The sequence below is a fragment of the Callithrix jacchus genome, chromosome 1 (assembly GCF_049354715.1).
Source record: "Callithrix jacchus isolate 240 chromosome 1, calJac240_pri, whole genome shotgun sequence".
NCBI lineage: Eukaryota > Metazoa > Chordata > Mammalia > Primates > Cebidae > Callithrix > Callithrix jacchus.
The window spans coordinates 166,205,098-166,229,918 of NC_133502.1; the positions used below are offsets into that span (position 1 = coordinate 166,205,098).

A 24,821-nucleotide genomic window follows, 5' to 3' on the forward strand; every position below is an offset into this window, starting at 1 on the left:
CGTGTTAATTCCTTTAGGATAATGGCCTCCAGGTCCATCCATGTGCTGCAAAAGAAACATGATTTTATTCTACTTTATGGTTGCATAGCATTCTGTGGCATATATGTATTGCACTTTCTGTATTCAGTCCACTGTTGATGGGAACCTAGGTTGAGTCCATGTCTTTGCTATTGTGGATAGTGGTGTGAAGAACATACACATGAACATATGTGTGTAGTTTTGGTAGAATAATTTATTTTCCTTTGGGTGCATGTCAAATAATGGGATTACTGGTCAAATGGCAGTTCTAAGTTCTTTGAGAAACCTTCAAACTACTTTCTACAGTGGTTGAACTAATTTACATTCCTACCCACAGTAGGGAAACATTCTTTTTTCTCCAGGGCCTTGTCAGCATCTGTTATTTTTTGATGTTTCAGTAATGACCATTCTGATTCATGTGAGATGATGTCTCATTGTGGTTTTGATTTGCATTTCTATGATAATTAGTGATGTTGAACATTTTTTCATGTTTGTTGCCTGCATGTGTGTTTTCTTTTGAGAATTACTGGTTCATGTCCTTTTCCCACTTTTAATGGTGTTATTTGTATTTTGATTGTTGAGTTGCTTAAGTTCCTTATTGATCCTGGATATTAAACCTTTGTCAGATGCATAGTTTGCTAATATTTTCTCCCATTGTGGAGGCTGTCTGTTTACTTTGTTGATGGTTTATTTTGCTGTGCAAAATAAGCTCTTTAGTTTAATTAGGTCCCATTTGTCAATTTTTGTTTTTGTTGCAATCACTCTTGAGGACTTAGCCACAAATTATTTCCCAAGGAATGTGTCAAAAACAGTATTTTCTAAGTTTTCTTCTAAGGATTTTGTAGTTTAAGGTCTCATATTTAAATATTTAATTGATTTTGAGTTAATTTTTGTATGTGATGAAATGTAGGGGTCTGTTTTAATTATTCTACACATGTCTACCCAGTGATCCCGGCACCATTTATTGACTAGGAAGTCCTTTTTCTATTGTTTACTTTTGTTGAAGATCAAATAACTGTAGGGGTATAGTTTTATTTCTGTGTTCTGTAACCGGTTCCATTGGTCTAGATGTCCACTTTTGTAACAGCATTATGCTGTAGCCTTATAGTATAGTTGGAAGTCAGGTAATGTGATGCCGCCAGCTTTGTTCTTTTTGCTTAGGGTTGCTTTTATTATTTGGGTTTTTCTTTTGGTTCTATATGAATTAAAATTTTTTTTTGAATTCTGTGAAAAATGACATTGGTAGTTTGACAGGGATAGCATTGAAGCTGTAGATTTCTTTGGGCAGTATGGCCATTTTAGTGATATGATTCTTTCAATCCATGAGCATAGAGTGTCTTTCCATTTGTTTGTGTTATCTATAATTTATTTCAGCACAGTTTTGTTATTCTTCTTATAGAGATATTATACTTCCTGGTTAAATGTATTCCTAGGCATTTTATTTTCTTTGTGACTATTGTAAATGGGGTTGCATTCTTCATGTGGCTTTCAGCTTGAATGTTATTGGTGTACAGAAATGTGACTAATTTTTGTATATTGATTTGTATCCTAGATCTTTACTGAAAGCATTTTTTAGTTATAGAAGCCTTTTGATGGAGTTTCTTGGGTTTAATAGGTATAAAATCCTGTCACCATTGAAGATACATAATTTGACACTTTCTTTTCTTATTTGGATTGTTGAATCCAAATAATTATTCTATTTTCCCCCTCCCTGTGTCCATGTGTTCTCACTGTTCAACACCCACTTATGAGTGAGAACGTGTGTTGTCTGCTTTTCTGTTCTTGTGTCAGTTTGCTAAGAAAGAGGGGAACATCACACACCAAGGCCCGACAAGGGGTTGGGGAGTGTCTAGGGGAGGGATAGCAGTGGGTAGGGGGATTGGGGAGGGATAACATTAGGAGAAACACCTAATGTAGATGACAGGGGAATTAATGCAGCAAACCACTATGCAACGTGTATACCTGTCTAACAAACCTGCACAATCTGCACATGTACCTTAGAACTTACAGTATAATAAAAATTAAAAATAATTATTCTCTTCTATTCTACCTTAATAGTTTTGAAAGTGGGTATACTTGTCATGTTCTTGTTCTTAAGGAGAATGCTGCCGGTTTTTGCCCATTCAATATGATGCTGACTGTGGGCTTATCATGGATGGCTCTTATTATTATGAGTATGTTCCTTCCATGCCCAGATATTTTAGGGTTTTTTATCATGAATGGATGTTGGATTTTATCAGAAGCTTTTTCTGTGTCTACTAAAATAATCATATGGTTTTTGTTTTTAATTCTGCTTATGTGGCAAATCACATTTATTGATTTGCATATGTCAAACTAACCTTGCAGTCCAGGAATAAAGCCTATTTGATTGTGGTGAATTAACATTTTGATGAACTGTTGTATTTGGTTTCCTGGTATGTTGTTGAGGATTTTTGCTCCTCATCAGGGATATTGGCTTGCAGTTTTCTTCTGTTGTATCTTTGCCAGGTTTTTGTATCAGGGTTATCTTGTCTTCATAGAATGAGCTAGGGAGGCATCCCTCCTCCTCATTTTTTTGGAATAGTTTCAGGTGAATTGGAACCAGTTCTTCTTTGTATGTCTAGTATAGTTTGGCTGTGAATCCATCTGGTCAAGGGCTTTTTATGGTTGGTAGGCTTTTTATTACTGATTCAATTTTAAAACTCAACTTTGGTTCTGTTTAGCATTTCTATTTCTTCCCGATTGGATCTTGGGAGGTTGTGTGTTTCCGGCAATCTATCCATTTCTTCTAGATTTTTCTGGTTTTGTGTATAGAGGTGTTGATAATTATCTCTGAAGGTCTTTTGTATTTCTTTGGAGTCAGTTGTAATGTCACCTTTGTCATTTTTTTTTTTTTGGTAGAATAATGTCTTTATAACCTGAGTATCAGGAAGATTTCTTTCTTTCATTTTTTAATTGTACTTTAGGTTCTGGGGTACATGTGCAGATCATGCAGGATTGTTGCATAGGTTCATACAGGGCAAGGTGGTTTGCTGCCTCCATCTCCCCATCACCTATATTTGGCATTTCTCCCCATGTTATCTCTCCCCAGTCTCCATACCCCCACTGTCCCTCCCCTAGTCTCCCAAACAGATCCCAGTTTGTGATGCTACCCTCCCTGTGTCCATGTGTCCTCATTGTTTAACACCCACTTTTGAGTGAGAACATGTGGTGTTTGGTTTTCTGTTCTTGTGTCAGTTTGCTGAGAATATTGGTTTCCAGATTCATTTATGTCCGTATGAAGGACATGAACTCATCATTTTTTATGGCTGCATAGTATTCCATGGTGTATATGTGCCACATTTTCCTTGTCTAGTCTACCATTGATGGGCATTTGGGTTGGTTCCAAGTCTTTGCCATTGTAAACAGTGCCACAATGAACATACCTGTGCTTGTGTCATATTAATAGAATGATTTATAATCCTTTGGGTATATGCCCAGTAATAGGATTGTTGGGTCAAACTGCTAGATCCTTGAGGAATTGCCACACTGTCTTCCACAATGGTTACACTAATTTACACTCCCACCAACAGTGTAATAATATTCTTATTTCTCCACATCCTCTCCAGCATCTGTTGTCTCCATATTTTTTAATGATCACCATTCTAACTGGTATAAGATGATATCTAAATTTGGTTTTGATTTGCATTTCTTTAATGATCAGCGATGATGAGCATTTTTTCACATGTTTATTGGCCTTGTATATGTCTTCTTTTGAAAAGCATCTGTTCATTTCCTTCACCTACTTTTGAATGGGTTTGTTTTTTTTTTTCCTTGTAAATCTGTTGTAGTTCTTTGTAGATTCTGGTTATTACCCATTTGTCAGATGGGTAGAAAAAAAATTTTTTTTCCCATTCTGTTGGTTGCTGGTTCACTCTAATGATTGTTTCTTTTGTAGTACAGAAGCTCTGGAGTTTAATTAGATCCCTTTTGTATATTTTGGTTTTGTTGCCAATGTTTTTGCTGTTTTAGTCATGAAGGCCTTGCCTATGTCTATGTCCTGAATGGTTTTACCTAGGTTTTCTTCTAGGTTTTTTATGATGTTAGGTCTTATATTTAAGTTTTTAATCCATCTGGAGTTAATTTTAGTGTAAGGTGTCAGGAAGGAGTCCAGTTTCTGCTTTTTGCACATGGCTAGCCAGTTTTCCCAACACCATTTATTAAACAGGGAGTCCTTTCCCCATTACTTGTTTTTCTCAGGTTTGTCAAAAATCAAATGGTCCTAGATGTGTGACATTGCCTCTGTGTCCTCTGTTCTGTTCCATTGGTCTACATCTCTGTTTTGTACCAGTACCATACTGTTTTGATTACTGTAGGCTTGTAGTATAGTTTGAAGTCAAGTAGCATGATGCTCCATAGATGTAGAGAAGGCTTTGGACAAAATTCAACAGCCCTTTATGCTAAAAACTCTCAATAAATGATGTACTGATGGAACATATCTCAAAATAATAAAAGCTATTTATGACAAACTCACAGCCAATATCATACTGAGTGGGCAAAAACTGGAAGCATTTCCTTTGAAAACTGGCTCTAGACAAGGATGGCCTCTCTCACTAGTCCTATTCAACGTAGTAGAGGAAGTTCTAGCCAGAGCAATCAGGCAAGAAAAAGAAATAAAGGGTATTCGATTAGTAAAAGGGGAAGTCAAATTTTCTCTATTTGCAGATGACATGATTGTATATTTAGAAGACCATATCGTCTCAGCCCAAAATCTCCGTATGCTGATAAGCAACTTCAGCAAAGTCTCAGGATACAAACAGTGTGCAGAAATCAAGCATTCCTATACACCGATAACAGACAAACAGAGAGCTAAATCATGAGCAAATTCTCATTCACAATTACCACAAAGAGAATAATATACCTAGGAATGTGAATATGATAGAATGATATATAATCCTTTGGGTATATACCCAGTAATGGGATTGCTCTTCAAAGAGAACTACAAAGTGCTACTCAAGGAATAAGAGAGGACACAAACAGATGGAAAAACATTCCATACTCCTGGTTAGGAAGAATCAATATCATGAAAATGGCCATACTGCCCAAAGTAATTTATAGATCCAATGCTATCTCTATCAAGCTGCCACTGACCTTCTTCACAGAACTGGAATAAAACACTTTAAACTTCATATGCAACCAAAAGAGAGCCCACATAGCCAAGACAATCCTAAGCAAAAAGAACAAAGCTGAAGTACATTTGTTTTTCAAGAGCTTCCTGGCAAGCCATTGTAAATCTCATGACTTCCCAATGTAACTGGCTAGAAATATCTCAGTTAATAATGGATTCTTTCTCCATTCTACTTTCCAGATCTAATGTCTAATGTCTGTCAAACTCTAATCTAGAACTACTACCACACTGGGCAAATAGGTTCTTAAAAATATAATTCAGCTGCCTTTCCACAATGTCAAGGAGGCTTAGAAGGATGTGGAAGTGATGTGAGTTGACAACAGTCAATGGGACATTACCCTTTTACTTCTACTGCCATAAATACTCTAGGAGGCAATAAAAATTTGTTCATAGTAATGATGCTCTGTCCTAGAATCCTTTACCTGAAGTTTATGGATATCTAGGAGGGAAATGTGTGATTTTTAGAGAAATCTGAATAGATTCTGAATTTGTCATTCCATGCCCATAAATAAAAGTGTATGAGCACATATATGTGTGTGTCTATGTTTCCAGGAAACATATCTATAACTTTTGTCTATTGAACGGTTCCACATGCCCCACATAGGTTAAGATTTACCTTACCACATGTCTGCTGGAGGGAGTCTGTGCCCCTTAAATACAAAGAGCTTCATCTGTTTCATATATCTGAGAGCTATGCATGATGTCTGACACTGTAAACTTTCAATAAACATTATAAAATGAGTGATCAAGATAATAAACATATATTCATCATCATTTATCTAAAAATTCAGCTATTTGCAGTTAATAACATTTTCAAGTCCTACATCAATCCCTTCCCAATGTGTTCTAGCAAATCAATCTCAGCACCAGGTACTGAAAGAGATTAGAGCATGGTTCAGATAACACAGGTAATGCTTTCATTCCTGATAAAAATCAAGATTCAGAAGCAGAAAGAACAAACCAGGAAGACAGGCTCTGGCCCCTACCCTTGTCCTCAACATTATGTCTGGAGAGCTTCATGCCCTCTGAGTTTCCTCCCTCTGTCTCATGGATGCCTCTGCTTCCTCATGCCTGAGGGGTCCTAAAAATTAAGAAGTAGGTGCTTACTAAATCATTCCAAGCTATGAGAGTCCTCTTGACATCACTAGGATTTATAGTATATGGCTTCAAGCCCAACTTGGTCACTCCTATTTAAGTTAGCTCTGAAGAATTACTTAACATTATCAGAAGCTAGTTTTAGCTTTCCATTCTATAAAATGGGTATTATGGTGATTGTGAGTGTTCTAGATGTAAAACCATTCTATGTAGTGTTACACATCAATAAAATATAGGCTGTTAATAACCATATTCATCAAGCTTGCCCCAAAATTCTTGCAGTCTGTCAGAATGTGGAAATTTTTATGATTGCCTTAAATAAGTCAGTAAACAGCTAATTTAGGGACCCAAAAGGCCAATAGTTACTAATAATATCTCCCTGAAAACTATAATTCAAGCCAACACATTTTTGTGAATTTAATAGATTCTGATTAGTTAGCTTTCTTTCATATTTATTCCTGTCCCATTTCCTGAATTTATACAACTTCCTTTGCCAGCTGGACGTAAATCCCTGAAAATCAGAACTGAACATGGCAGGTACAATTCTGACAGCCATAAACAAACTTGATATTTAGTTAAGGCCTCTTGTGTCTTAGCTAAGTGTTCATCCCCTTTGAGATTCCAGAAGTCTCTAGACACTCCCTCCCTCCACACTCCTCACTCTCTAACCTCTTATCTTCTGAAATGTAATCAGATGGTTAGCAAAGACCATAGAACCTGCAGAGAACCCACAATTATGCAAACAGTTTTCTCATATACAAAAGGAAGGCAAGCAGTACTAGTCTGCCTACCTAGAGGCCGTTAAGGCAGAAGAGGCAGCTTTTTCAGGGCATTAGAAAATGTTTTGTTGAGAAGCCATCATTGGAACTTGAAGGATATGGGCTAAGTGACCACTGGAGAAGACAGGCACGATTTTGCAAGATTTTATTGTTTGCTACTGGTGGTAAACCAGGTATCACTGGAGAAGGTCAGCAGAAGAAATAGCAAAAATCAGGCATAAAAAGCTGAGAAACTATTTCACATTTGGAGAGGAGAGAGAACTTTGATACATTTTGATTTTCTAATGATGCAGGGGCACAGTGGGACATAAAATGAAAATTATGATTAAGGCAAACTCTAAGGGATCTTGAATGCCATTGTAGTAATTTGGAGTGTCTACTGGAGAGTTTTTGAAAATATATAATTATATCTATTCTTTTAAAAATTATTTGATCAGCTGTGTGAAATGCAACATAAAAGTATCACCTAAACTGTATGCTTAAGGCACAGGTTCAACTGATGGTTAAAAGATGTCACACACAACACATACCTCTACACTCACACACTCACACACCGGCCATCACCCATGGTAATCATACAAACAACTATTTGTTGAAATAATGAGTGAGTTAGGATTTAGTATATTTTTGTTCAAGCAAGCTAAATAAGAATGTTCTTATTGTTTTTGTTTGTTTTGATTGTTTAACTGTAGGACTTTTTAGAAAATCTAGCAAACTGATATGCTTGGTATATCCCCAAGAGGGAAGAGATTAAGTAAGATTGCATAATTTTGTCATGGGACTTCTTTCATCATGTATCTCATAGGACCAGTGTCTCATAGAAAACACTTTGGGAAATGTTACAGTAAAAAGAAAGTTAAGAGGCAAAATACCTAAACAAAGCACAATTTTGACAACTCAGGAAAGTAAACAGGGGACCTGGACTGTAACAGTGCCAGATGGGTTGGAGAAGAAGGAATGTTTGGGAAACTCACTATGAAAGTGAAACAGTCGGGACTTAATGATTCATTGTAGGTCAGGAAAGGTGATGGAGGAATCAAAATTGTTCCCAGCTTTTAAAGTGCAGGGAAATTGTGAGCTTATTCTATTTATATAACTTTTAAGTAATTGATTTATAAAAGGCAATTATAATTGAAGTCTTGTTCATTTTTTCATTGCATTCAAAGAGTACCCAAAAGTGAGAATGTCTAACACTGGCACTTGCCTGCATGACATCTGTCTACCCTTTAGAACCTTTGACCTAATATTTTATTTAAAAACGATCATAGATGCACAGAAATGTATAAATAATAACATCTTTGCCTATAACTTAAGTGAAAAAAACAAAATATCAAAGAATAAGAAATTAGTTCAATATAGTTTTATAAATTAATCTGAGCATATTAAGATAGAATACTATGCATTAAAAACCATGTTTTACAAGAAAACTTCAAAGCATGTTAGATAACAAAAACCTCTTATAGTATAAGTGTAGAAAAATAAGGGAGGTTATAAAGCAAAATGTACTAATAAGAATTTTGTTAAGAAAAATATGTTGCTGATACTTAGAGTAAAATGGACATATGAAAACACAACTCGAGATGAATTAAAGAATTAAACATAAGACCTGACACCATAGAAACCCTAGAAAAAAACCTAGGCAATACCGTTCAGGACACAGGCACAGGCAAGGACTTCATGACTGAAACACCAAAATCAATGGCAACAAAAGCCAAAATAGACAAACGGGATCTAATTAAACTTAAGAGCTTCTGCACAGCAAAAGAAACTATCATTAGAGTGAACCAGCAACCAACAGAATGGGAAAATATGTTTGCAATCTACCCATCTGACAAGGGGCTAATAACCAGAATCTACAAAGAACTTAAACAAATTTATAAGATGAAAACAAACAACTCCATCAAAAAGTGGGTGAAAGATATGAACAGACATTTTTCAAAAGAAGACATTTATGTAGCCAACAAATATATGAAAAAAAGCTTATCATCACTAGTCAGTAAAGAAATGCAAATCAAAACCAAATTGAGATATCATCTCACAACAGTTAGAATGGCAATCATTAAAAAATTAGGAGACAACAGATGCTGAAGAGGATGTGGAGAAATAGGAGTGCTTTTACACTGTTGGCAGGAGTGTAAATTAGTTCAACCATTGTGGAAGACAGTGTAGCAATTCCTTAAGGATCTAAAACTAAAATACCATTTGACTCAGCAATCCCATTACTGGGTATATACCCAAAGGATTATAAAACATTCAATTATATAGTCACATGCACACATCTGTTTATTGTGGCACTGTTTAGAATAGCAAAAACTTGGAACCAACCCAAATGCCCATCAATAATAGATTGTATAAATAAAATATGGCACATATATACTATGGAATACTATGCAGCCATAAAAAGGATGAGTTCATGTTCTTTGCAGGGACACGGATGAAGCTGGAAATTATTCTCAGCAAACTGACACAAGAACAGAAAACCAAACACCGCATATTCTCACTCATAAGTGGAAGTTGAACAATGAGAACACATGGACACCGGGAGGGGAACATCACATACCGTGGCCTGTTGGGGGGTGGGGGAACTAAGGGAAGGATAACAGGGTTTGGGGTAACATTAGGGGAAATACCTAATGTAAATGATGGGGGGATGGATGCAACAAACCACCATGGCACATGTATACCTATGTAACAAACCTGCACGATCTGCACATGTATCCAAGAACCTAAAGAATTTAAAAGAAAAAGAAAAACACAAAAACACTTTTTAAATTAATTTCTTTTGTTTGCTTATTGTACTTTAGGTTCTGGGGTGCATGTGCGGATCACACAGGATTGTTGCATAGGTACATACATGGCAAGGTGGTTTGCTGCCTCCATCCCCCTGTCACCTATATCTGGTATTTCTCTCCATGTTATCCCTCCCCAACCTCCCCACCTCCCTTTGTCAGTGTGTGATGCCCTCCTCCGTGTGTTCATGCGTTCTCATTGTTCAACACCTGCCTATGTGCGAGAACATGTGGTATTTGGTTAAGAAAACACAGAAACATTTTAACAGTAGTTTTACTTGGACAGTGAATTAATTGCAACTTTTAATTTTGTCTGTATATTTAAATTTCCCAAATGCCCATGTGGTACTTATTAAGCAGACAAAATTGTGTTTTAATAGGGCAGGCTTTTGTTTAACATGATACTATTATGATTATTATTGCCAGAAAATACAGACTAAATTTGTCATTCACTTTTCTTCCCTTTCTTTCTTTGTTCCTTCCTTCTTTCTTTCCTTAATTACATTAGTTAATCAAGGAACATTGATCAAGTATACATTGTGTGCCAAGTTCTTTTCTAGCCTGCTGGGATAGAATATGAGCAAATTTTTGTGTCTTCCAGAGGTTCTAAGCCACGAAGTCACTGGTGGAGAGCTAGCATCAAGCAGTACAGTAACCCCAGATTTTGCCGAAGGAAGAAAGCGCATTAGGACAAATCAGGGGTCATTTGGTTCTCAAGATATTTGTCAAAAAATAGAGCTAGCTATGTAGAGGGGGAAGATGCCGATAGATAAGTTCTCCACATGTATCTGAAGTAACTGCTGTAGGCTTGGAAAGATAAAGGGAAAATGTCTTTGGTGTAGTAGAGAAGCTACATCTCATGTAATTCCACATATGTGTGGAATGAAAAGCAATTGAGATAAAGACCAAAAGCAAGTCCCACCATAAATACCAAAAGTGAGACCCATTATGTGGGTCTAAGGGAAGTTGTTACTAATTTAAAACATCAATGGAACCTTCAGAAATATCAACTATGCAGAGGAGAGGGAGACAGGATGATTTGAAATTATGGGTCCATAGATCTGACAATGCAACTCTCTGTCTGTGTGCAGGTACATTTGTGTGTAGGTATATGCCTCTGAGGTAGGATAGAGAATAGGCAGAGCATAAAGCTCTAAATGAACAGGTTAGAAACTACTGATTTCGTCATGAAGAGGCCATGATGGAAATCTCACATATAGTGAAGGCAACATCTGAAACTTTGTTCTACGAGTCCTAAGATTGTTGAGACTTTGAAACTTGGAAATCTATCATTTCCAAATAAACAGCATTTCTTTTCTTTACATTTCTCTCTCCCCCCACCTCTCTCTCTCTCTCTCTCTCTCTCTCTCTCTCTCTCTCTCTCTCTCTCTCCCTCTCTCTCTCTCTCTCTTTCCCTTTTTTTTCCTCAATATTGGAGAAGTTTATTATCTGGAGCAGACTGTTCTCTTTTCCCAAGTGACTAGCTGAAAGAGCTTTATTATGAGACAAAGCAAACTCCACTGCCAACCATTTATATTGGTTATTAATAACCCATGTTAATATATCCAAAGTTAAGCTTTGAGCTTAGATTAGAATGAAGCGGACATAGCAAGGCAGAGTATCACTTCTAATCACTCAACCCACACACAGCCAATACCCATGTACACATGCACACTCACATAGACACATAGACACATCCTACATACAAATACACATCCTGTCAAATCCCTTGTCTTTGGTATAGTAGTCTTTGGAGTCCTGATGGTTAGAGGAGTTTTGCTGGAAACTAAATGCATTGTTTTAACAAAATATTTGTGAACAAAGAGATTCTAGATCAAACAGAAATGCTTGGAGATCCATATTGCACAGAGTAGGGGGAGGCCACTCTCCCAGTTCTACTCAGAGGATAAAAGACTTTGGAAACATCGAGTAATGACATCCTTGGCCCAGGCAATGGTAGCTTTCAGGAGGTATGCCAGCTATGACAGTTTCATAGATAATAGACATTGAAAAACAGAAGAGAAAAAGACACAAGGGCCTCTTTGTGGTGACTGTGGCTGCCAGCCTGGTTTGTTAACATGTGGTAAACTTTCTGAGAACTCCCCAAAACCACTAAGAACAGAGGGCAAGTAGGGTGCGTGGGGTAAGTCATTGTATGAAGGAAGCAATGAGCCACTGTCATTTAAGCATAAATGTCAAAGTGATTACTATTTTCCTCTGAGGCTACAAAAGACCCTGATTTTTAAGTTACATATGAGAATAAAGAATGAAGCCAAAGCTGAAGTTCCTGTTCATCATTTAACCCCACAGAGGCATGCATGCCTACATGTGGAATATAGCTCTTTTGCACTTGCCAAATAGACCAAGTTAAGAAAGGCCACAGGCTATTAATTCCCTTTCCCCACCACTTCCAGGCCTTTTTTTTTTTTTAACCATCCTTGGAATTAAGACTAAGTTTTACTTTTTAGTTTTTTTTCTTCATTTAACTATGGATGGGGCTCAGGGGTTGGGAGACAGAAGAGAGAGAAATGGGATTAAAATGTAGGTCAGCTGGTAAGTTATTTACAAATGGTTGAGAGAATAGAACAAGGACATAGTTGGGCAAGTCCTTGGCAAAGGCCTTAAAGGAAGATGTAAAGAAGAACAATCACTTTGTGTGAAAGAGTCACCTCTTTCAGGGTCAAAGCCACTTCCCTGAGTTGCTGAAGCGAATCTTTATTTTTTCCTAAAACTCAACAGACAGCATCTTCAGAACCTAATTTGATTTTGATTGATTTTTGAAACTTGAAACACTTCTAAACTAATTTTCAGTGTATTACTCTTGTCAACGCTTAAAGATTTTGTCAGGAGGAATTTGCTGAACAGACACAGTAATTTTGTTTCTCATTCTGGCATATCACCCCTAAAGAGGAAGCCCAGCGAGGGCGGTGGCTCTGTTACTACAGCTGCTGCTATTAGAATATACATTGCAGTTACTTGGCTGCTATTTTGGGGGCTTTCTCAACCAGTTCATGCCACAACCCACGGGAGCCAGACGTCTTGAAATAAGAATCACAGAATTGTTGACTGCTCTTGGGTCAGACCTGGAATATAAGGAGGGACTTGAGGCCCAGAGAGAAGTGATTCATTCAAGGTCACATAGCAATTTAGTGGCAAGCCTGGGGCTAGAGGACATCTTCACATTTTTATCCCGTTTGTCTCCCCAGTGTATCAAGAAGCACAGAAGCTAGGTCAGCCCTGCAGTGGTCAGGGACCAAGCTGGGATTTATTAAATAAATATACCAATGGCAACTTCAATGGGAGAGGGGGCCTTTAATTGCAGTCAATACTCCAATCGATAGGCAGTAAAAGCCACTCTGATAGCCCAGCACAATGCTGCCCCTAGGAAGTGTAGGGCTGTGTTAACAGCATCTCCCCTTTTGTCTAGCCCAGTCAGCAGATCCACTGGGGGCTGTTGGAAATAACAGTGACATTACAAGATAATAACCTCTGTTCAAGCCGGCATTATGCCGAGAGGGCTGTCAAAGAGTGTGTTGCTTTTATTGCTTTTTGCCACCCAGGGTCTGTGGCATGCAGACAGATGGACAGGCTCATCTTAACAAATAAGCAAAGGGGGCACACTGCTCTGGCTCAACCAGCAATCTTTGCTCAAGGCAGGGCCTTCCAAGCAAGGACCTGCGGCTGCCTGGGTAACAACATTGGCAGACGAAAAGCAGAGAACTATTCAGTAGGGGAGTAGAATTAGTAAAGGGCTGGCCCATTATGTTACCAAATGGGCTCAAGGACTTTCCTCTACTACAGAACCACCTTGATACAGTAGTTGGCTACATGTAAACAGGAAGAACATTAGGAGCAGAGGAAAGACTGGAGAGTCTGCAGTTCTGTTTCGACTATTTAAATCTGTTTCCCAACACACAGTGGCCTATAAGTGAATACTAATAGATCAAATTAATAAGCATTTATGTATACACATTTATTTGTTAATACATTCTCAATGCAATTCAATGCATGTAACAACATGACTCTGGGTAAAAGTAAACACCAAGGTTTTTTTTTTTTTTAATCTAGGTAAAGAGAGATGGAGAAAGGAATGGCCATTGATATTTTAAATAATAAATGTTCTAAAAATTTTGTTTTAAAAATTGATATTTTAAATAATAAACATTTAAAGATTTTTCAAATTTTTTTGAGTTTTCATTGATGCATCATAATTGTATCCGTATTAATGAGGCATATGAGGTAGTTTGTAAGAATCAATAATAGGTATTTCAGAACTGCATTGATGTCCTGGTGACTTTATCACCAGGGTTGTGGAGCGAAATCATTCTTTTTGGGTAGAGGCAAGGCTTTCCCTGCAGGAATGGAATATTTCCACTTTCGAAGAGTCCTGACAAGAGACAGCGGCTGGAAAACCAGGACTTGGGGTGACTGGGACTATAGTGAGGGGGGATGGTCTTTCATTCCCTGGATCTAGGAGTTCAACCTACAAAGAAGATAGGATTACTTCTTGTGAGTGGCAGGACCTGGCCAGGTGGAAACTCCCCGGGGGCCAGTCAGATAGCCAAGATTATAGTCTGGGCCGAGGCTTTAATTATGAATTAACCTTTGCAGTTACTTATTTTTATATATTTTTTCTCTTTAGAGAAATCATTTACATCAGAATAGCCTCCTCTCTGCCACTAAAGAACATTTTCAAGGGGTCAGACCTAATTATGGGAGTCTCGAGGTAAAGGAGACTGGCAGTTGGGGGACCAGAGCTATGGTAGCAGAAGGTAATCACCAGCAAAGGGCAGCTATGTCCAGTGGAAGAATAACCTCTCAAATGGCAGCAGTGTGGTGATAGGAGTGGCAGGGGTTAAAAAACGATGGTTGGGGGCTGTTCTCTGGACCCTTTAGGCCACAGTCTAGGGGATCTTCAGAATTATCCAGGAGATATGTTGAGGAAAATACTTTGAGAGCAATAAAACAGATGAGTGCTTGGATCCATGTCACTAGTGAGAGAAAAAGAGACAAAAATTCATAAAGCTGAAGCCTCGAGGAACTTCCCAGTCTCTCTGGGAAGGCAAGACAAGTACAAATAAAAAGGTTCCTAAAAAACATAAGCCTGCTAAGCCTCCCAGGAATGGTAGAAAACTGTCAGTGGTATACTAGTTCTGAGAAATGAGAACTGGTGTTAGGTTTATTGCAGATGCTTCCTAAAAGATATGGAAAATGAGCTAAACCTTGTAATGTAGAATTTAGATGATGCAGAGGTTCCTACAGTAATGTCCCTGAAAGTGCAACCATGGGCATTGCAGGGGATGCTTGCAAAAGGGAATTCTTATTAGAACTGCAAATTCTTGGGCTCCACATTAGTTCTTCTGAGGGTGGGGCCTAGCAATCTGCGTGGGTTTTTTTTCTGAGATGGAATTTTGTTCTTGTTGTCCAGGCTGGAGTGCAATTGTGTTATCTTGGCTCACTGCAACCTCAACCTCCTGGATTGAAGTGATTGTCCTGCCTCAGCCTCCTGAGTAGCTGGAATTATAGGCATGTGTCATCATGTCCAGCTAATTTTGTATTTTTAGTAGAGATTGGATTCCTTCATGTTGATCAGGCTGCTCTAGAACTCCTGACCTCAGGTGATCTGCCCGCCTCAGCTTCCCAAAGTGCTGGAATTACAGGCATGAGCCATTGTGCCCAGGCAGCAATTTGTATTTTAACAAGTGCATCCAGGTGATTCTGATGGCCATTCAAGTTTGAGGATAACTGAAGTAGTTTGTGGATAACTGAAGAACTTCTACTAGCAGCTCTGCTGCCACTGAGAAAAGAGGCAAGCAACTGAGAATTAGTGATTACCAGTTTAACACTAATAACAGCTCTCTTTCCTATCATCACATGACTCGACATATTATTCAATTACTGCATTTTGTTGTTGTATTACTTTCAGAACTATTACCAGTACATATTACTTCAGTTTTATAGGTGACACAATTAACAATCAAAGAAGTACTATCACGTGTCCAAAATTACAAGGGTAGTGAGTAGAAGAGGAAATAGAAGCTCCAGACTCTGACTGCTACACCTTTCTGTCTTCCTTTCCTGTTGATGAGAAGTATTCAGAAATCTCTTAAACTTCCAGAGTTTCCCTAGCAGAGGTTGGCATCTTGCATGTCACCTCTGAATACTGATAGCAATTTTTGGGACTCTCTGTTGAAAAGGATCCTTAGGATGTATTTGGAGTCAGTAGGAAAAAATGCTGTAACGGATTGTTAATATCTGCAGTGATCATCAAACGGGGAAGTGACAGTATATGTGTAACATACATGATATACCCTGCTAACAATGTATGACCTTGTTCTGGGCTCCATTGCATTATTTGGCTAGGCCCTGATAAGTACAAGCTATAGAAGAGTAGCATTCAGTTAGGAGGATTAAATAGGGGTGGGTTGATGAAGAGAGGTATGATTATTCTCACATGCCTTAATATTACCTCATTGGCCATTATTCATTCTAATTTCCATGAGGTTTCATGAATTTGTAGAGAAACAATCAAAACAAACAAACTAATACAAAACACAACCACTACCTCCCCCTCAACCCACCCAACAACAACAAAAAACGACTCTGCCTTACTCTCTGACGTCATACCAGATACATTCCCCTGCCTTACAAATGCATGCCTCTAAAATTCTGGGCACATTCTAATAACACAGCTTTTTATTCCTGCTTCATAAAGGGATTGATATAAATGTGAAAAGTCTGCCAGTCCTCTTGATTTGCCCCAATATTGCCTTTTTAGTAATGAATGGAAGCTTTTCCCATTTTTGCTGGTTTTTTTCCCCCAACCTCCCCTATGAAAAACGAACAACAACAACAAAAAAAAAATCACAAAGCAAACAAAAAAAAATAGAAGACATTACGATCAACCAACCTAACATTCCTAAAGCATCAAGTACATGTGACCATCTCATTGCCATTACTGTGTGTGAGTCACTTGCAAACTCAGGCTCAGTTTTTAATTACTCCCAGTTGTCACTTTGCTCTGAACAGACCAAACCTTTGTCCAAATCATGTGTGATAGAGAAGTGTTTTTATTTCCTATAATGCCAGCAACTCGCATTAGCTTTCCCTCTAGCTCTTGCTAATTTCCAGGGATTTGGCTGCAATTTGGAAAAGGCCTATCCCCACGGAGGCCACGGTTTCCAACCCCTGTTGCCTTCCTGGCACTGCTTTCCAATCCTCCTCCTACCCTTTGCTAATATATCTGCAATCATTACTCCATTTTGCTGTGATTTTAATTAGAGGACATGTGGTATCTTTTAATATTCTTCTGCACATTGATGCTCCTGAGCACTTGTTACCAACCAATGCCTCACTATAATTTAGAAGCTGTGGCTTCATAAGCAAGTCCTCCAATCTTTTGATATTAAATTTTCAAATTAATCTCTGTTGTATGCATCACTGGTGATTATCTTGGCCTAAATTATGCATCCTTCTTAAAGTTGGGAAACAACGGCTCATCCCATCTGACAATGAATCTGTGCCGATACCCTTCTCTCTAAGGAGAAAAAGTTTGTTTTTAACCCTCTATGGGTATAATTAGAGATGTCTTTGACTCCAGTTTTGTTTGCTATCATCCCACTTGTGGCTACAATAAGAGCAAAACTGATTCTGCGAGTGCCATCTCAGCCCCTCGGTGGCTTCCCATTGCTTCCAAGAAGAATCCAAGCCCCCATTTATCCTTCAAAAGATAAATTGTTTAAATATCAAGCAAGAGTGATATAACTATATTATTAGAAAAAAATACCCAGAGTTTACTGATAATGGCTTGTGGTGTTATTCCTCAAAGGGAGATTTTATGGCACAGTGGGGTTTACACAGTCTTTGGAGTTGGAGGGACTCAGATTATATTAATTGTTCAATATTTATTACTTTCCCCGTTGTTCAATATTTATTACTTTCCCCATTTCTAGAAAAGTGGTTCCCTTTTCTATGCCTCAATTTTTATTGTCAGAACTAACGGGGTTGCTATGGCAGCACATAGTAGGTTATGAAAAAACAAATTGCCCTTTTCTCCAACTTCTTCCCCTGGGTATTTCATGTAGGGGTAACCCTCAAGGCTTACAGGATTGAATCTAAATATGAATAACTGGGCAATGTAAAGAAAAGATTTTGGGGTATTTATCATCTTATGTTGGAGGTGGGATTTGCTGGAGCAAATAAGCTGAAATTAGACTTTTATCAAAATCCCCCACATGTAGTTTCTTGTGGGCACTTTCAAATAGGGATGGGACCTGTGTCCTAGTTTAATTCAGATCTCATTGTTTCTGGTTTAAAAGTGGACTGCACCATCTAACTATAATCTCTCTTTTCAGAGTTGTGTCACTGTGCACAAATGAAGCCACTGTCCCATCAAATGAGAGGACACAAACTTTCAGCAAGAAAAAATAAGATAATCTGATACGTTTCAGTATCAAAAAGATTACCACCAGACACTCTACAAGGTGACGCAACAGTCAAACAGCACCGGAGGTCTGGACTGATCACATCTCAAGACAATTATAACCTACTCCCAAGCTCAGGCTGCAGTACAACTCAAAGGTGGACTAAGAACACACAATAATTCTCTGTCCCTGTGTTTGACAACACTGGAAACAGGCGTATTTCCCTCTCTCTGAGCTAAACAAGTCTAGGATGATGGATTCTACCTCTTTCTTTGCTAAGCAATGCTGAGAATAAACAGAAATAATTTAGCTCTTGCTCTAGGAAATACCTGCTTCTGGAAGATAAGTCTGGGAACAAACTAAACAGCTTACTTCTCATGAATAACACTTGACTCATCCAGAATTACTTCAAGACCCTCTGCACTGTGACCATCAATCCAAAGCTATCATGGCATAATCTCTGTTCAATCCCAAATAGTTTCTATCTTGTAAGACTCTCCTTAAATCCAGTCACCCAAGACCCCAAAACCATATCTATTTCTATTTTGAGACACTACTAAGACTGTCTCCAGTAAATCTAATAAGCTGAGCTTTTCTTGATCAATAGACTTTTCTGATGATCTTTGGGAAATCAACAGTTGACTCAGTAAAGTACAAGACTACAAGACTGATTGTATTTAACTTTCTTAAAAACCTGTTTTTCTGTTTTTTAATCTGTTTATTTATTCTCCCAAGAAATATTTATTGAGTGTCAGGAACTACCTTGGACATGGAGAACAAACTATTTCTGACTTCATGAAATATATACTCTAGTAAGGAAAAAATATGTTTTTTAAAATGACAGGCATAATTATACCATTACAGTTTTGATAAGTGCGTTAAAACAGCAATCCTAAAATTCTAAGAAAATGGGTCAAGGGAGAACCACATTTGGCTTTGAGTGCAGGTGTGTGGAGAGCAAGGATAGTATCCCTGGACAGGCAGCATTTAAAGTAAGACCAGAAATCCCAGTGGAGAGGTGCCACTGGTAGAAGTGATAGCATGTGCAATGCTCAGTGTCAGAAGGAGCTTGGCTTGCTCCCAGGACAGAGAGACAGCCAATCCAGAATAACCAGCCATTGGGAGGGAGTTTGGCTGGAGGTAGGCAGGGCTGGGATTAGTCAGATTTTGTCAGACATGATAAGTATTTATACCTGGAGGTTAGTTGCATTAGACTTTTTTTTTTTTTTTCTGATACTAGCATGTCTTAGACTCTAATATGTGTGTATTAATAGCCTCTCACATTTGATGTCAAAGACGATGCCCATATTAGTGTGTGCTTTTGTCCCCTCTTCTGGAGCCATATGCTCCCTCTTTCTACTTTTATCTTCTTTTATTTTACAAAGTTTCTTCAGTTCCCTGTGTTTGTTCTGTTCCCCTTCCTATGCTTTTTCTAGGACAGTGTTCTCACAGCCAATATTCTACCTTATTTAGAGCCTCTCTGGGACTCAAGGAGTTTTTGCCTCCCTGGGTAAAGTCCCTTGACGAGAGCCTTTAAAAAAACATAGTCGATGAACTCTTTCTCCAGCTTAAGTAGTGTAATGCATTATTGACTCCAGATATGAGGTCCCCACCGCTGCCAACATTAATGGAGAAACTTGTCCTAGTTCACAAGTGTTAACAGGGCTCCAGTCTTGTTCAACTTCTTCCTAGAGTGGCTTACTCCCTTGGGAAGTGTGATTGTCTTAACCGCATCTCAAGTTGGGAGGTAATTTCTGTTCCAGGTACTCAAAGAGATGCCAAGTTTATTTGTAAAATAATTATGGCAGTTTGAAATTTGTTAATTGCTCATGTCATTGTTCAATGAGATTTGTGTTTGTCACACCACATCTTGATGCAGAATTTTAAAACTTTATTTTGAAAGAGTAAACCATTATGTGTAACTAATTGTCATTCAAAAGTTCAGTATATAAAACACACAAAAGCAAAGAAGTGCCCCTGAGAGCAGGGGAAGGTCTGAGAGCTGGCATATTGGATATCTTTTTTAGTGCTGCTAAGTCCCCAGAATTCACTGAAGGACTTTAGGTTGAAACAACACTACTTGACTCTGAGTTAAGGCAATAAGGTTGACAACAAAAACTCAAGACCCTTTTGTCTTAGTATATTCAAGCTCCCTTAATAAAATACCCTAGATTGGGTGGCTTATAAACAATAAATATTTATTTCTGATAGTTTTGGAGACTGGAAGTCCAAGATCAAGGTGCCAACATATTTGGTGTCTGGTGAGCACCTGCTCTCTGGTTCATGGATGGTGCCTTCCTGCTGTGTCTTCACATGGTAGAAGGAATGAGGAAGCTCTCTCGAGTCTTTTTTATAAGGGCACTAATTTCATTAATGAGGGCTCCACCTTTATAACCCAATCCTCTCCCAAAGGCCCCTCCTCCAAATATCATCACTTTGAGGATTAGGATTTTGTGATGGTTAATACTTAGTGTCAACTTGATTTGATTGAAAGATACAAAGTATTGATAGTGGGTGTGTCCATGAGAGTATTGCCAAAGGAGATTAACATCTGAGTCAGTGGGCTGGGAAAGGCAGACTCACTCTTAATCTAGGTGGGCACAATCTAATCAGCTGCCCACTCAGCTAGAATATAAGCAGGCAGAAAATGTGAAAAAAGACACTGTCCTAGCCTCCCAGCCTACGTCTTTCTCCCATGCTGGATGCTTCCTGCCCTCAAACATCAGGCTCCAAGTTCTTCAGTTTTGGAACTCAGGCTAGTTTTCCTTGCTCCTAAGCCTGCTAATAAACTATTGTGGGACCTTGTGATTCTGTGAGTTAATAAATTCCCATCTCTCTCTCTCTCTCTCTCTCTCTCTCTCTCTCTCTCTCTCTCTAGATATATATATATAGAGAGAGAGAGAGAGAATTATATATACATATATATTCTATTAGTTCTGTCCCTCTAGAGAACCCTGACTAATAACAGTGTTTCAATATATACATTTTAGGAGAATGCAAACATTTAGATCATAGCACCCTCTTGCAATAAACACTTAGACATTGTCAACAAAATGGTGCAAACTTCTACATGCATAGCCCAACTAGTCATAACAAAAGAAAAATCCCCTCGTGCTATGAGTAAAAATAGAACTATAAATGAGAGTAGAAGTGCATGAGCTAATACTGCTGCTGGGGTAAGGGTGGCTCCTAAACTAGGGACTAGGGTGTTGAACACACATTCAGAAACAGAAGATGTGACCTTGGGCTCACCAGAGGTCTACCTGAAAATTGGTTGTAAAATCCATTAAAGTGGTACTTTCTCATGGAAGGAAGGGAGTATATAAAACTAGCTATCAGCATAGAATGAATTCAAGAAAACATATCCAACTCTCTCTAGTCTCTGAGTGGAAAAAAATCCTCCAAGAATCTGTGAAATTAAAATCATAATCCTGTTTCACTTTTGGGAGTCAGGTTTGAATTTAAATTTTCTTTATGGTTTGTGAAGCCATAAGCTTTTCTATTAACATACAAATGATCCCAGGTCTGTGGTCCCCTTTGGGCACCTGGAAAATTCCAACACAGTTACTCTCTGGAGAGATATACCCTCACCTCAGGCTGCACAGGAAGATGAGATTACTACCCCAAAGCAAAAAACATAAAAGAAAATGATCCACCATGAGTAAGAGGGAACAGATGTAAGAAACAGCTGATAAAGATCTGCTACCATTTCAATTAATGGAACCATATGATATAACTACAAAATCAGTATGTCTTTTTTAGGAAAAAAACAGACGCAAAGATGCATTAAAACCATAAGAAATGTCTAAAATATAATGAAATATAGCAGGTATATAAAATCAAAATTAAAATAGTCATCTGATACAAAATACAGCAATGAAATAGCACTTTCAACACAACCAAAGAGGGAATGGGTTGAGTTGGGCCTTGGGTCCCTTATCTGAAAACGATGGACCAAGCCTTATTATACTGCTTTTTTCTCTCCCTCCCCTATACTTGAAACTAGACTGGGTCAAAGAGAACTAGATTAGAGCAAGCACAACTTCCTGAGCACATCCTATACAGCTGCTCCGAATCATTTATTTAGCAGAACAGCCTTCAAGTTCTTTGATGTTAGAAATCTTCTGTAACTTTTCCTCAGAAACAAATGGATTCTGGGATGGCAAAATCTGTCAAATATCAGAAAAGATTTGACCTTCTAGTCTAACATTTTGGACGTTGGAACATAACATCTTGTTTACGGCCTGGTATGCCACTTATTTTAGGGACAGAGGATGCATTAATATATGGACGAACAGCACAATTCCCATTTTAGGATAGCAATCTAACTCACACAAAAACTCCTAAGTCTATCAACGGACACGTTTTCCTGAACGCGAACAGCCACCTAAACCGACAGAATAGCACATACTCTAAACACTCTGCATTATTTCATTTAAACTTAACAGAAATCTTAAGATTTAGATATCATTTTATTTTTAAAAATTAAAGGTAAGAAAAATGAGTCCTGTAGAAGCTATTTTATCCACACGTAAGCAGATTCCAGATTTTAACACCAAAGCTCATGGACTCTATACTTCACGATATTCCTTTCCTTGAATTCTGAATCATTCCAAGCTTAACACTGAAATCCTGAGCACCCATGCAGGAGTTATAAGACCACCTGCCAAATGCATTTGAATGTTTTGTTTCTTTTTTTTTTTTTTTCAACCTAATCTAGCAATAAAGAAGCTAACAGTGAAATTCAAACCTACCGCCCCTTGCTAGGGTCAGCTGTTTTATGAAAACAGGGCCGCTGAAAACTCTCACTTCAAATTTCACCTGAGGTTCAATGTATGGCAAAAACGCATCTCTCCTCAGGTTCCTCTTGCACCTCTACACAGAGCAGTGACTATGTTTGAGAACCTTTAGAGTTCATCACTGGGAAAGTGCTAGTGGAACAAGAAGGACACAGGGGTTAAAGAAAGCAACTCCCTTGTTGGGGTAGGTATAAAAGTAAATGGCAGAGGGCCGAGCATAGTGGCTCACACCTCTAATCCCAGAACTTTGGGAGGTCAAGGCAGGAGAATCGCTGGAGGTCAAGGGTTCAAAACCTGCCTGGCCAACATGGAGAAACCCTGACTCTGCTAAAAATACAAAAATACCCAGTCATGCTGGCAGGTATAGGCCCAGCTACTTGGGAAGCTGAGGCAGGAGAATCCCTTGAACCCAGGAGGCAGAGGTTGCAGTGAGCCAAGAGCATGCCACTGCACTCTAGCCTGGGTGACAGAGAGAGACTCTGTCTCAAGAAAAAAAAAATGGAAATGGCAGAACAGAAAAAGGAAATATTCTGTTGGATGGACATTGATGGAAAGGACATAAGTGCAGAAAGGGCTCCACTAAAGGGCAATAATAAAAACTAACTTTAAGAAGTACTTAAAAATCTGTCTCTCTAAAGCAAAGCTTTTTCCAGGTCGCTATTCTCATTCTAACATTTTTCTAGGACCAAGGGAGGGAAGAACAAAATAATCCATGCATTAATATTTACAACCCTCTAGGCTTCCAGATCTTTAGTAATCTTTTGGGTTACTATTATTGTTATCAATCTAACCTCAAGAATCACTATATACTTTTTTTTTTAAATTTGAGACAGAGTCTCACTCTGTCACCCAGGCTGGAGTGCAATGGAGCAATCTAGGCTCACTGCAACCTCCGCCTCCCAAGTTCAAGCAAAGAATCACTATATACTCTTTTAGCTACTATTTTCCAAGGCCTTCACACATGGCTGGTACGGAGTGGGTTCTTTAGATGTAGTATTGCCTGTGAACATAATTCCACAAGATCATGATTATTGTGTCTCTTTTATAGGCAAGGGAAGTGAAACCAAAAGAGATTCACTTGTTAAGTAGAAGAAACAAAATTTGAAAGTAGGTTCTTCATTTTCTACGGCTTTGCTCTTACCCACCTTGCTATACCACCTGCCCTTAGCAACAGGTGTCAAGTAACCAGAACAAAGAGGATGCTATGGGAAATAGTTTTGAGAAATGCTGGGTTAAGATAATTAAACTACATGACATGATAATATGCATAGTAAATCTCCAAGAGGAGGAGAGAATATGGTGTATTTTTCAAATTTGTTTGATCACAGGGTCTTTTTTTACAGCATATCTTGTAAGATAACTGTTCTATAAAGCACACATTGAGAAATGCTTTCATAGGCTGATATCTCACTGTAGCAAACATGTAGGTTTCCAGAGTTGACAGAATCAGGTAATCAGTCCCTTATAGAATATTGCTTTGGCCAACATTCTTTCTTTATGCATGTGCTCTGAGTTTCAATGAACACCTAGAAGAAACCTGTCTTCATATTATTCCATGTTGTGTGGAGAAGGTTAATAGTACCCAGAGTTTTTCTCATAGAAATTTTGTGATTCTCTTTTTTACTTTTTTTTTTTCTGAAACACAATAGAGACTTTTTTTTTCCTACCAGTGGCTTTTAATAGAGACACTTAATTGGTATTTTCAAGGCCTTTTCTTGAACTCAGCTTTCAAAATAAAACTGTGTTAAAGTGAACAAAAATAAAAGTGAAAC

The 24,821-nt window shown here is 38.2% G+C and overlaps 1 long non-coding RNA gene across 2 annotated transcripts in view; it reads left to right on the plus strand.

The window, feature by feature from the left end:
- LOC103794720 (uncharacterized) overlaps window positions 1-20,173 on the plus strand; it is a 94,519-nt gene extending 74,346 nt beyond the window's left edge. For both annotated transcript variants that reach the window (XR_013527196.1, XR_008472961.2), the window contains one exon: window positions 18,182-20,173. This is a non-coding gene — a long non-coding RNA (uncharacterized LOC103794720). The remainder of the gene's footprint in view (window positions 1-18,181) is intronic.
- The last annotated feature ends 4,648 nt before the right edge of the window (window positions 20,174-24,821 follow it).